Source organism: Schistocerca gregaria, chromosome 3 (genome assembly GCF_023897955.1).
Source record: "Schistocerca gregaria isolate iqSchGreg1 chromosome 3, iqSchGreg1.2, whole genome shotgun sequence".
Classification (NCBI taxonomy): domain Eukaryota; kingdom Metazoa; phylum Arthropoda; class Insecta; order Orthoptera; family Acrididae; genus Schistocerca; species Schistocerca gregaria.
In genome coordinates, this window is record NC_064922.1 from 486,665,896 (window position 1) to 486,680,864 (window position 14,969).

Below are 14,969 nucleotides of genomic sequence, written 5' to 3' on the forward strand. Positions count from 1 at the left end.
TCCGTCCAGAATCCCAGGTGTACCATCATTCTCCTAGGGTCAGCAATGGAACCGGAAAACCCAACGCTGAGAACAATAGTTACCACTGACAATCACCTGGAAGCAACCCCCCTTTCCGCTCATGATATGGCAAACACACACAAATCACAAACAAACAAATACATTGTCAGTATTTGCGATCCTGTCCCTCCCTCCCCTCTCCTTAGCCCACTCGTTTTTGCCAACGGCCAAAATCGCCTCGCCGAACACATCTCCAATTCAGTGGGAAGCAGAAGTCCCGTCAACCGACCAAAATCCTTTCCAAAACCGCAACTGCTATCCAACCCCCTACCCGATCTCAGTTCCTCAACTTCCCCCCACTCAAGTCCACCTCATCCAAACAGCAGAGTGCAAGGAAGGACAGGAAGGAGAGGCACACCAAGGGAAAGAAACTCCCCACCACCCCCACCCTAACCACTCCATCACCTTGTGAGGAAACTGCGCCCCGAACAGCACCTGTCGTCCCCCTGAGAGGGGACCAGGAAACAACTACACTGGAAGGGAATCACGTAACCGGGCAGGACTCGGATGATTTCGTGCTGGCTAAGGAAATCTTTCACTAGCCGAGGCTTCTGGCAGCTCGGGGAGTGGAACCTACCCTGAACAGGTTTCAGGCGGTGGCTGATGAGCCAGAGACATCACATGACACAACACAAACACAAAACCATGTCACCCACCACCTCCCTCCAATTGTCGCAGAGTTTACCCAGAACTATGAGGAGTTCTTTGAGATGCTAAAAACAGAAATCTGGGGAGGCAGTTTTCACGCTAAACCTCATGGTGGGGATAAAATCGAAATAACAGTACGCACACTTGAACACTACACCACGATCAAAACACTGCTTAGCAACAAAAACATACCCCACTACACATTCCCCACAACAAAGACACAAAACAAAAACCTTTGATCAGAGACCTCCCAAGACGACTGTCCCCGCAGGCAATCAAAAGAGACTTGACTGCCTAGGGATACGTCGTCAAGGAGATCCAGCAAATGGGCAACATAGGGAGCAAATGGCACATGTACCAGGTCACACTGCCAGATATCCCACAAAACAAAAGGGAAATACAGATGATCCTGGCTGTCCCTGTGTCCACTGAACTATTGTGCCGCAAAAACAAGGCAGTGCAGTGCTTCAGGAGTCAGGGCCTGAACCACATCACCGCACACTGCAACATGACAATAAGATGCAGGCGCACGACACAAGGACGTGTACAATAGAACACATGGGTCCACTAATAATGTGTGCGCTGAGTGGCAAAAACCACACAGCGGGTTACCGAGGTTGTGAGGTCCACAAACTACACACACAGCAGGCTAAGGGTGCAAAGGCCGCACCCAGCACACGCAAACAAAACAGCACCAACCCAACAAGACACACAAGGTAACAAAACACAACAACACATGGTCAAGGCCTGGCCTCATCACAACAGCAGACGCCATCACAAGAACAACACCAGGAAACACACAGCAACAACGACCCGGTCCACCATGACAGAGAAAGCTCTAGGGAACCCCACACACAGCCCACACCCTCGGATCAGGTGTTAGGCATTATGGTGAAGACCATGAACCTCATCATGGAAATGATGGAGGAATTTAGGGAGGCCAGAGGCAGAACACTCAGATCCTCGTTGTCCTTCAGGCAGCAGTTCAGAAGTCGCCCCTCTCTGCGACTTCATCAGTAGTTTCAAACCCCACCATGGATAGACAACCAAACATCCAAAGCTTGACAATGTGCGTCCTTAACGCAGACAGCATTGTTAATCAAGAGGTCGAGTTCAGAGAACTCATGAAGGAGTTCTCCATCGATATATGCATGATGGGGGAAACACACCTAAAACCGGAAATAAAAGCGACATTCCCCAACTACATTAGCTACCATAAAGACAGCCCAACCCAAGGCAGAGGAGTGCCCATATACATAAAAAGAGGGATCCCACACCACCAGGTGTTCTTACCAGCTACCAACAAAATCGAAGCAGTGGCGGTGGAAGTAACCACTGCCACCAGACCCCTAACAACTGTTACAATTTACTGACCCACAAGAACAGATACATGAAGGAGACATAGCTTCTCTAGGGCAAACTGAAGGCAAACTCATAATAGGGGCGACTTCAATGCCAAACACCCTTATTGGAATTCTAGAGTAACCTACAGAGCAGGCGCCAAACTGCAACAACTAGCGCGCATCCACCACTTCGAAACATTAGATGTGGTCAAGGCCACACATTTACCAAAAAATGGAGGAAGGCCCGACGTGTTAGCCACAGCACTCACTTGTAGGATCGCAGGGTTTGTGGCCGCAAGGACAATCAATACAATGTCCTCCGACCACAACCCAGCGGTCCTAGAGCTCGATGTGGGCGAATGGGTAGAACTCCCACAGTGCCCTACGTCTTACAAACCTACAGACTGGGAGGGAAACTAAGAAACTGTCGCCTCTGATATCGCTCGCTCTCTGCCACCTACTGCTGAAACAGTAGAACAAGCGTTACAATACTTAACGAGCACGATCTTGCAGGCAGCCGAAGAGGCCACCCCTTCACAAAGGGATGGCCCACCTCCGTAAATGCACTTGCTAGCTCAAATTCGACATTAGAACAGACTGTCCTAAGAGTGGAAGACTACCAGAAACCAGGCCACCAGAAATCAGAACAGAGTGGCAAAAGAGTGGAAGATCACCAGAAATCAGGCCACCAGGAGGCTGCTCAATTGTCTGCAGAGAGAACTGAAGATAGCGCTCAATGAGCACAGAAACAAGAAATAGCAAGTCCGCCTCACAGCTCTCAAAGTAGACGATCATACACTATGGCAAGCAAGCAAACAGTTCACAAAAAGACGCACTAGGAAGCCGCCACTGCACGGCTAGTGGGGTCTGATCTGCAGCCAAATTGAGATGGCCACCACCCTCGCCGACTCCTTCGAGAAATAGTTTCAAGCGGCAGAACCCCAGGATGAAGAGCATGAAGAGGTACTCAGCTGTAAACTGTCTGTCTTACTCACTGCAGAGTAGGACCCAGAGGACGAACCCATACTTTTTGCAACCGAGTACATGGCAAGAGTAATTAGGTCCTTCCCTACAAAAAGGCGCCAGGACACAACAGTGTCACCAACCAGTTAGTCAAAAATTTCCCACCCACGGTGATCACACACGTCGCGAGCGACCTCAACGAGATTACTCGATTCTGCAATTTCCCATATTGCTGGAGACATGCGGAAGTGATCGCAATACACAAAATATCGAAAGACCCTCTATTCCCGCAGCACTCAAGGCGATTAGCCTCTTTCCAACCCTGAGAAAGATCTATGAGCGCCTCCTGCTAAGACCCATACAACAACATATTACCAGTGAGCACATTCTGCCGGAATTCCAATTCGGGTTCCGATAGAACCACTCTGCCCACAACAGGTCATGAGAGTGGTGGAAGGAGCCACAGAGGTCTTTAACCACAGAGGCTACTGTGGGATAGTGCTACTAGGCGTACCCAAAGCCTTTGATTCAGAATGGCATAGAGGGCTACTCTACAAGTTGTACACACAAGGGTTCCCCGGGAGTATAGTTAAGCTGATCAAAAGCCATCTCACAAACAGAAGTTTCTTCCTCAAACTAGAAACTGCCACCTCCACCAAAAGGTGTATTCGTGCTGGGGTGCCGCAGGGATCGGTCCTGGGGCCCGTTTTGTACAGTCTGTACACTGCAGACCCACCAACTGCCCCCCTGGTGCACACAGCACAGTATGCAGACGACACAGCTTTCTACAAGAGAAATGCGAACAAGGACCTGGTCATCCGTAGAATACAAAGGGTTTTAGATGACGCAGAAACTTGGGACGGTTGCTGGCCTATCACCATCAACTCTGAAAAGACGCAGGCTATGCTAATTACCCGCAGGCTTGGAAGGCGCGATCCTCCTCAACGTCCCCTCATCCACCTTCACCTAAACAGAACCCAACTTCCCAGGCGTAGATCCGCTAAGTACCTTGGCGTAACCTTGGACTCTCGTTTTATGTGGAAACCCCACATAGACGAGGTCCACAGGAAGATCTACGCCAGAAAGTCTATCCTATAACCAATCCTGAACTCTACCAGCTCTCTTCCCGGCCCAGTAGCAATAAATGTGTACCATGCCCCGATATGGCCAGTAATGGCATATTCGTTCCCTGTCTGGGGATACGCAGCAAAGAAGCTCCTGGACAAACTCCAGAGGCTGCAGAACCGTTCCCTCTGGAGTCCATTGCATGTACGTCTTGGATTCCCCATAAACGATCTGCACGCTGCAATTGAAATCCCACTCCTGAGAGAGCGTTCTCAAGATCTGGCAAGGGCCCTCTGTGAGGGTTCTTCAAGATCAGGAAACGCCCTCATCCACTCCCTAGGTGTGTATGACATGTCCCACGACAAGCACAAGCGTCCCATGACGGTCATCGACGATTAAGTCAAAGAGAAAATCCCAATATCCAATCCCAAATCCTGCTCCTTCCCATATAACACCAAACATCTCGCCAACCTCAGGGAAGGACCAGACATAAACAGAACAATCACCACATTTCACAGACACGAATAAACTTCAGAAATAATCACACACACATGTACACAGGGGAGTAAAAGCCGAAAGGCTACAACTCCCCCTCACACTTCCCGAAAGAGGGGAAAGTAACAGATGAGAGCAGCAACGGCGATATCCCGACACTTTGTCTGAAGATGATGGAGACGCATTCCATCGAAACGTTGCTACGAGACGACGATGCTACTCGGCTAATAACCCGATAAGATTTCATATATGAAATTTGCCGAGAAATCATGCACTCGCAGAAAAGTATGCTTCAGTATTTCTGCAGCGAACTTCTAACGTCTTGTTGAGTCCATGTTACGTCGAGTTTCCGCATTACGCCAGAAGTGTTCCATGGATTTTGTCACCTTAGAGTATATCCCCCAATAAAAACATGGCGCTCGATCTGTGCTCTTACAAGACGCACTAAATTTCTACTTACCAAAATTTTACAGCCACAGTGGCATCCAGTCTAAATTTCAAAATATCCCAAGACTGGAGCACCCTCGGTGATTTTATTTATTTGTAGAACATATTTGGTTAGATCAGATGGCATGAATGTCGCAGCACCTCCGATTCGTGACTACTTGAAGCGGCGCGACACGAAACAGGGATCAGATGCAGCAGGAAAAGCGAATGTCTTCTGGCGGCCAGTTGCATTACTGCAGTGTGTACTGCGGACGATCCTGCGGCGCGTCACAAAATGAAGCAAAGGCACAGTTGCCGAAGTTTCTATGATTTCAGGCTGAGACTGAAAGAGTTGGAGTAAGGTGTTTGTGAAATGCATAGATTGGGACTGTCAACATTTCGTGGAGGCAAGAGTCAGACCCGCGATGGAATGGACGATAATGCTGTGGCAGACTGCGAACAATCAGGTCTTGGCCAACGACAGAGTTGGGGTGGATGTAGGCTGCGACAACTACATCTTTAGCCTCCATCATTAGCGAAAGTGGCACCTCTTGTACGGGGCACTGTTGTACATGTTTTTTTGTGTTGCGTGGCAGGTCCAAGTCGCCATACGCAGCAACTGCAGCAGACCGCAGTTGCCTGATGACCAGCAATCGAGACCAAAGGTTAGCTGAAAGGTTGTTCACCGATGAGCCGGCATTCTGTGCAGTCTTGAACACTATGTACCTGCAGGCAGACGTGTCTAAAAGTGGTGGTCAGACGAGGTAAAAGTCATAAACCCTAACCAAATATGTAGAAGAGTGGTGTAATATAGAGAGCTGTAAAATCCAGAGCACGAGGAGTGTGGTGTAGTGGGCTGAAGTGTTTGGTGGACAACTAACTATATGTCAGGTTGAGATTATTCTATGGCGGATTCTGTGTAAAGTGAAGAAAGCCAGCGGCTGGCAGAAGTATTTTAAATACAGAGTTAATGTTACAGGTTCTGATAGAACACTACATGACTGAGGGGGCACAAGAGTGTGTTTTCTGTATTGTGTGTTATCTCCATGCCTAAGGGGTTCTCAACTATTGTGCATAGCTATTAGTGTTCTGAATTTTATGTTGCTGTTGTTGTCTCTAGACTACTTAGCCTTAGTAGCCCTGCTGAATGTTGCAGAAGTAAGTTGTTGGAGGAAGCCCTTTGTAGTAGAGACCGATTCTGTTGATTTTACCGATGTACTGCACGATGGTTTTTTGTTTTCGTGAGTGTAATATAGTGTTTATGGATAGCCTTTTAGCCTGCAGTTATGGTTAGTGCCCATCTCCGTATCAGAAGCGCTGAAACACATTTGGGTTGCATGTATATACGGCGTCAAGAATAAATACCGCAGTTGGTGGTCGACATGCGATTCCCAACGCCAGTTCAACACAAAAGTGTGTAGCAAAACATAGTTCTGTCAATAGGTTTTATAATATGCGATTTAAAACTCGAGGCCCTGGCAACGCTGTAGATAGTTGCAACGTGGCCAAGAACAGGTAACTCTGTGCTGTGTCCCAGTACCTCCATGCCGGCATAGTAGCTTAGTGTTCTCAGTTGACGGGCTGACTCTAAATGAATATTTTAAAACAAATACTGAGTAAAATATTTAACGATGGGCTTGAAGGGGTGTCATGCGACGTCTACTCAGACCAAATGACGAGAACAAATACTAACAAAATGGAAAAAAGAAAGTAAGACGCATCAGTGCTGTGGGAACGGATATGTAGTCACTGATGTTCGAGTCGCGTACGCGTCATTTTTTTCCATATAACTCATCAAACTTTATCCAGTTTACACCTTGCCAGTGCCATAGCTTGTGTATTCGTTTCTGTTACTGTTAGCTTTACTTTCAGTAAAAATATGAAATTGTATCCTATGTACACCTCCACAATGTGGTCTCTTGTGTATTGTTTTTTCTGCTACTGTCATCCTTATTTGAGCTTTAAGTCTTAATTTGAAGTTATTACAGACCTAAATGTCCATTTTGTTTCGTCCTTGACAGAAATAAAGCAAAAAGAAGGAGTAATGGTACAGTAACATTATCTGTTTCCAGTGAGGTACAAAAAGAACACAATAGGTAGGCTACAATAGTTTGCACATTGTGCTACGCTCAGTTATTCCATTCTGTATGTTTACAGCAATGCGGTCAGATATTTTTACAACCCATTACCAAATTTTATTTTACCTTATGTATCAATCAGAAGGTTACAAGTTTAATTTGTGCAGGTATTGTTTCACCGTAACATTCAGCGTTGCAGCTGAATGGATATCGAAGGAAATGTTTTCACGAGTTGGAAGATATTGACTGTCGAGCTGTATACTAAAGTGTACTTGACTTTATAGCCTCCAGGAGCCAGAGAAGAGGAAGCTGAAGTTTTGAGTGGAAGAGGTGGAAAAGTTTCTGCAGCGCTGACGGCTACATCAATCAAAAAACCTGTTCGTCGGTCAGTTGAGAGAAGGTACCGTATTTACTCGCTCACAAATGTAATCCGATTACCGCTCTAAACAAAGTGTGTTGCTGGAAGCGCTACTATTAATTTAAGAGCCACTCAAGCGAAAAATTCAAAACAAATTCGACCATCTAATTAAGTATTTTTATCTCTGCAACGGATAAGCTCACGAACTATGAAATGCTATACTCAAATTTAATTCAACTTTTATAGACGTGCGACCCCAGAGTAGGTGATAAGTCTACCAACATTTCAGCTACTATTGCGAGAATCCTTCAAAAGGGTTGATAGTGCCATCACACTCAACAAAATTTTATTGAAATGGATTCCTCCTGCGAAAGTCTATGCTTCTGTAATATGTATGTCCCGCTTTCCATTTGACCTCAGTGTACAAAGTACGTTATCCGTTTCTCTCGGAAGTATAACAGTGCTTAGTAGTGCCATCATCACAAGGTTAAATGTAAGATTTTTCCCACAGAGAAGCAGTTTCAGAAAAAGGTGACACTTGATCTCGATGATTATAATTTTCTAATGCGTCATAGAAGAACCTGTGTTCTTGTTTAATTTCATTTCCAGATGCTTAGACGACCACAGATACCTCAGTTATTCGTAAAGTAAGATTTTCGCCATTACCACTTGCCGGCCGCGGTGGTCTCGCGGTTCTAGGCGCGCAGTCCGGAACTGTGCGACTGCTACGGTCGCAGGTTCGAATCCTGCCTCGGGCATGGATGTGTGTGATGTCCTTAGGTTAGTTAGGTTTAAGTAGTTCTAAGTTCTAGGAGACTAATGACCACAGCAGTTGAGTCCCATAGTGCTCAGAGCCATTTGAACCATTTGAACCATTACCACTTGACGTTTTCCAGTCTTAATAAAATCTAAATAATGTTGATGCGGCGATTCACTGTGCGGATTATTGCAAACGGTAGAAATAGACAGGGTGTAGATCAGTTTTTGGGTGGCTTGGGTTTGGCTGGGGCTTGTGCAAGCGTTCGCTTATATTAAATACATTTTTATTAGACAGTATAACACGGTCCACCTAACAAATTTAAAACATTTGATGACAGAAATAATACGGTCGTACAAGCTGTTTTTATCAGTGCTCCACTTAGATACAGCAATTATAATTCTTGTTCTAAATGAGCAATAATAATACTAAAAATAGATCACTTATTTTAAATACGTCAACATGCATATATAACTAGCATCTTAGAGAAAAAATCTATCTAGACCAACGAGACATTTGCAAGTGGTCACAACTAAAATGATTATTAGCAACACCCCAAAATGAATATTACAATGGATACTCAGAATAACACAGAGTGAAGCAGCCGCCTCTTGGAAAAGATATTCACTCTACTACTTTAAACCTTCATCCTCCACTTAACTAATCCTGAAGGACAACAAAGTTAGACATGGCTGACTACAACGTTGCCAAACAAAACGCAGTATAATGGACAATAATTTATCACTAGCATACAGTGATGGAATTACGTCCCCCCTGTGTAAAATGATTTCACAGGCAAATATAACACTCTTATATAGCGAGCCTCATCGTGCAATTCCATAATTCACTTGACAAAACTCGGCCGTGTGGTTCTAGGCGCTGCAGTCTGGAACCGCGAGGTTCGAATCCTGCCTCGTGCATGGATGTGTGTAATGTCCTTAGGTTAGTTAGGTTTAACTAGTTCTAAGCTCTAGGGGACTAATGACCTCAGAAGTTGAGTCCCATAGAGCTCAGACCCATTTGAACAAAACTCTTCACGCCCTCGCCATGCTCTAATACTATCACAATGAAGACAGGCAGAATTACCTAATGTGTATATACTTATTTGGATATATACATAAAAGAATATTGTCTGGCAATACCGGCCGTGACCTTCTTCTTCTGTGCGGATGCACACATATTCTCCGAACTCTTACGGGGCTTGGAAAGAATGTCTTCCACGAGAAATGAGTGTTGTGGGGTGGAACACTAGGAATGTAGTGTGTGGACATACAAGGTGAGAATGTGCGTCTCGCGGGAGGCGTGCGCGAGATAGTCCCTGGAGTCGCACTATCCTCTGTGCCCTCGGTGGCTCATATGGATAGAGCGTCTGCCATGTACGCAGGAGATCCCGGGTTCTATTCCCGGTCGGGGCACATATTTCCACATGTACCCGTCGATATATATCAATGCCCGTCAGCAACTGAAGGTATTAAATTAATTCTAATTACCTAATCTTGGGTCCGCAGCTCGTGGTCGTGCGGTAGCGTTCTCGCTTCCCACGCCCGGGTTCCCGGGTTCGATTCCCGGCAGGGTTAGGGAGATTCTCTGCCTCGTGATGACTGGGTGTTGTGTGTTGTCCTTAGGTTTAAGTAGTTCTAAGTTCTAGGGGACTGATGACCATAGATGTTAAGTCCCATAGTGCTCAGAGCCATTTGAACTATTTTTGAACCTAATCTCGGTTCACACCGCACCATTGTAATTTACTTGTCAAAACACTAACAATGCCTACCATTAACAGATGTGCGTCACAAAAGTATATTTCACTTCGTACTCGGCACTGTTTTCGGATAACAGACGGTTCCTTCTCTCTGACTGAGCTTCCGTCTCCTTCTGCGGTTCCCAGACGTTTTCGCATCCAATATCTTCAGCTTGCTGGCAACTAACAATACGTCTCAGATTCGTTCTCTTCTACTGGAAATTAGGGCCTGTGGCGACTGTATGGCCAAGCAGCGCGGAACCAAAAGAAATGAGGACAGTGCACCAATCAAGACCCAGCACAGCCTCACAACTTGTCATCTGCTGCACGCAGCAGTCTCTCTGGTGGTGGCTCAAATTAATGTTGCTCCCGGAAATCCGTACTGCCGAGTACCTCCCCATGTGTCGCGCAGAAAGAGGAAGCCTCGGCGTGGCTCTGCCTCTACCCAGATGCTGACGCACATGCGCTATGGCGCGATTTGAGCGCTGGACGAGGGCTTGCGTGCTCCATTGAATTGAAGGTAGTAACAGTGTTCCAGGAAATGTCCCTGTCACGCTACAACAGATGGCCAGAGACATTGTGAACATTGCCCAACTCGAGATTAAGTACGGCATGGCTGCTTCGAAGCCATGTGACACAATAAGGAAAGAATGTAAGCAGAGCAGAGACGAACTCGGAAATATACTGATATAAGAGACTTTGAGAAAATGCAGACTGTTTTGAATCGGCAACTGGGAATGACTGTCTCAAAAACAAATTTGGTCTGCAGCTTCGTGTCGGTTTCATGAACGTCTGTGGAAACTAGTTGAAGGGCAGTGAAACCACGATTAGGCAACAACGTGTTAGGCTATATAAATGCTTGGTGTCTGCTCTTGTAGACATGTCTAAAAGAAGAGCAACCACGAAAAATCCGCAGCTTTGATACGTATTGTATAAACTAAAAATGGAGGGGGAAGTAAGGAGAGGAAAGGGAAGGAACTAATGATATCTGCTGCATTAATACTTTATGCATAATCACTGGTGATGAGTTAAAATGTCTGCCGAACCAGCACTCGAATCCGGGATCTCTTGCTTACTAGGCAGTTGCCATGTCCTCCATGCTCCCTAATTTTCGATTCTCGCTGGAAGTCAGACATAAATGACCACCCGCACTAAAGACAGAAGGGGAATAACATGTTGTGCATCTGACGGACGCTGGGGATGGGTAGTGGTCCCCCAGAAACAGCGGCAGAGTGCTGGCTGCAATGGTGTAGGTGGTCAGGCTTAGGGACAGCAGTGGTGTTAGCAACATAGTTACGGTGAAGACTCCGAGGCTGCGGCTGACATGGATTGGGTGCAGCTACATTGTCAAGCTGGTCAGCAATTGTGGGCCAGCTCCTGGTGGGTTTAAATGCATCTGTTCAGTGCTGACTGCTGATGTGCTGTACTTCTATGTCACCACATAATGGTGTGAAACAAGGTTAGTGACTGACGTCTGTCTGTGGTCTCAAGGTAGTCAAACTCCAGAAACTTCCTGAGGTCCCAGCTCATTGCCACGCAGAAGCAGTGACGCCCTGTGACGGCTTCTGCTGAATTGCTATATTGGCTAGGTGTTGTCCGGCAGACGGTATCTGACTCCTGTCACTCTGCCTCAGGAACTGACTGTGTCAATTCCATTACTTCTCTAATACTAGTTTTGACTGAAAAAGTTTCCACGATCAGAGATCACCGCACAGGGGGGAATGTTCTTCAAAATGATACCTTTCACAAAAAAATTCGGGAATATCTGCAGCTTTGGCAGTCAACGCAATTCTTATGTCGGTGCAGCAAGTGTGGTAGTCAGAGCAGACTGCTATGCATTTATTAAAATTTGTCGACTTCAGGTGCCTCAGCAATTGGTAGATTCCGTTACGGTGGGAGAGAGCTGCACCAGGTGGATGCCATGGAGGCATTAATCATATGACCTTCCGTCGCTGGCATTCCTTAGGTTTCAAAAAAAAAAAAAAAATATAACACTGTTGATTAGGTCGATAGAAAATTTGATCATCTGATGTTCAATAAATTACGTTTCTTGACGTGTTTCGAGATTAACATCTTTCAAACTATTATGAAAGTAATAACCAAGAGCGTAATAAAGATTTTCGAAGGCATTTTTAATTTTTTTAAACATGCAAGGCAAACCTATGAACATATTTAGGAAGGAAGATGGGATTCTTCACACACAGTAAGGTGTCACGTGTGAGCTAAGGGTTCCAGAGTGCAACCGAGTGTGAAACGCAGTACAAGCTATGAAGCTAACAGAAATGACCATCAGACAGCGTGATAACTTGTGAGAAATGACGCTGCGAGTGACGAATGGAGGGACGAAGAACCAAGTATGCTAATAATTAAAACATAATTTGAGACAGTAATTACTTAAAGAAAAACAAAGTATAACAGAGCACAAAACAATCTTAAGAGTCATATGTATAAAACAGTTGCCAAGTATGTTAATAACTAAAATATAATTTGAGACAGTGAATATTTAAAGACAAACAAAATATAACAGAGCACAAAACAAATATAAAACAATTGCCTTTAATTGTCATAGAAGGCAAATTGAGGGTCGTAAGATGTGTTCTCGTCTTTTAATTTCATCGAAGTTTGTTTTTACTTTTCTGTATACTGGTTCAATTCTTCCGACGATCATTCGTTTATCATTTCCTTCACATTTTACCTCCACCTGCTTCTCCATAGCTTCCTTGCACTTCCTGAACACCAAGAAAAGAAAGACAAGGGTAATGGAATGTAACCGAATTAAATTTGTTGATGCCCACGGAATTGGAATGGTAAATGAGATATCTGAAATAGTAGATGAGTTTTACTATTTGGGTAGTAAAACTATTAACGATAGTATGTGAAATGTAAACTGGAAATGGGAATAAAAGCATTTTGGAAGAAGAGGGATTACCTAACCAGCATAATTTTAATTGTTAGGATGTCTCTTCCGAAGTCATTTATCTGGCGTGTAGCCTTGTGCAGAAGAATGTGTTGCTTCAGAAGAATGCTGAAGATCAGAAGGTATATGATGAGAAGACATTGAACAGAATTGGGGCACAACTTGACTAAAAGACCCCTTTCTCAGACTTCATGTAAAAATCAGTTTATTACTGAAGGGACGTGTGGAGCGTAAACATGTTAGAGGGATACGAAGAGAGGAATTCAGTAAGATGATTCAGATAGATATAGGCTACAGTACCTTTCTGAAGATGAAGATGTCTGCACTGGATAGAGAAGCGTAGGATCCACATCGAACCAATCTTCGGACTGCAAGCCACAACAACATGAATGTTTTTACGTTTTGTGTAAGATCATTTTCTAAGATCAAACAAAGAGGGGATTGCAAGACTCAAGAACAGGCTTACGTTGTTTTTAAAATCTGGAGTTAACCACATAATATGAGTACGTCGTGTTCCCTTTCGGTTGAATAGTGGATAGTGTTGTCACGTGGGGCACTTTTCAGACATTTGCCTCCAGGCGGCCCTGTAATACATGTTTATTGTACTTTCTAATTCCATTTCGAAATGATAGCATTCACTTCATGTGTGCTGGAGCATATTTCTGAAATTAAAAAGTCACTCTGGGAAAGTGAAATTTTCCAAATGTGAAAAACTCTTTGAAGTATGGTAATTCTTTACCTAGGAACGAATAATTTACTTAAATGTAAAATTAAATGTAAGTCGATAAAATCTTGTCAATACTGTATTTAATAGTTATGTGTTACATTATTCTCTGTTATAAACAAATCATCATGAAGTGAAATCAAATTAAGAACAGTTATTATCAAGAAACAACTTCACTTAAAAGCATTTTAAAATAGAAACTATTGACAACTAATACAAATTTCAACACAGGGAAAATTGTTACTATATTATATGAAAATCGTGTGTTCCAATGCAGAAACCCAACGTTTCGAGGTACAGGGAGATGCACAAGTGAAAAAGCATGGACTAACTATCCACATGTTGTATAACTGGTTTTAAATCATGCAGAATTTGATTCACCCTAAAACTGTGTAACTGAAGAACTAACAATATCCTCCAAATAGCTTTGATATATTATATATAACACTTAAATGTGAAGAACTCATAAAATTTAGAAACACTGCTCAGAACACACCTCCATGTCTCACAAGAACAAAACAGAAGGAAATGGCGGAAACTGCTTATGGCGATCTCTAGAGTGCACTCCCTCTTGTGGTTCTTAAATCGGTTACTACACTGAATCACCGATCAAGGAACATCAAATGTTTTAGGTAAAGCCCTGTCTTCCAAGTACAACAGTGTTCCTTACACGGTGAGAACGACGTCTATCAGAAACAATACTTAAGCGTCCCCGAAGAAAATTTCGTGACCTCGAGGATACGTAACGCTGATGCCGTGTAACACCATCACTAGCGCAGATAATAGCCTCAGTTCGGCTAGGAAGGCCGCGCACCAATTTTTCAGGTCTGTACTATTCAGCATTTAGACTCACTGATGGTTTCATCCAGTAGAGCTACCAAATCGGTGGATGTTAACTGCTACACTTGTCCTCTTATTTCAAAAAATTCCAGACATTTCCAACGGGACTAAAATGAGTGTCCATCAAACGAGAAACATATGAATGAAGCCCTCTGGACGCCTGCTGTCGTCCTCTCGGAAGAGGCGAGTGTCCACTACATACTCACCAAAAAATGTAGAAGAGTTTTCTTTCTGATCTCTACGCTGACCTGAATGTATGGGCCAAAGACATGATACGACAAATATCTCCAAAACATCACAGAAATACCTTCGTCCGACATGAGGTTGGGGCATGAGATCTTAACGTTTTTGTTTTGCATGTTGATAATCCGGTTGCTATGTGTTTCTAGATTGTCGTTTTTTATTTGCAGTTCATCGTTGCTATTTGAGATTGCATACCGTCATTTTGTCATTTGGATACGGTGAGTGGAGACACGGACACTAGGAAATGAAGTACGAAGTGGAGAAATAGGAACATTTCCGACATGTTCTTTTGTTTGACATCGATAGACGAGTGA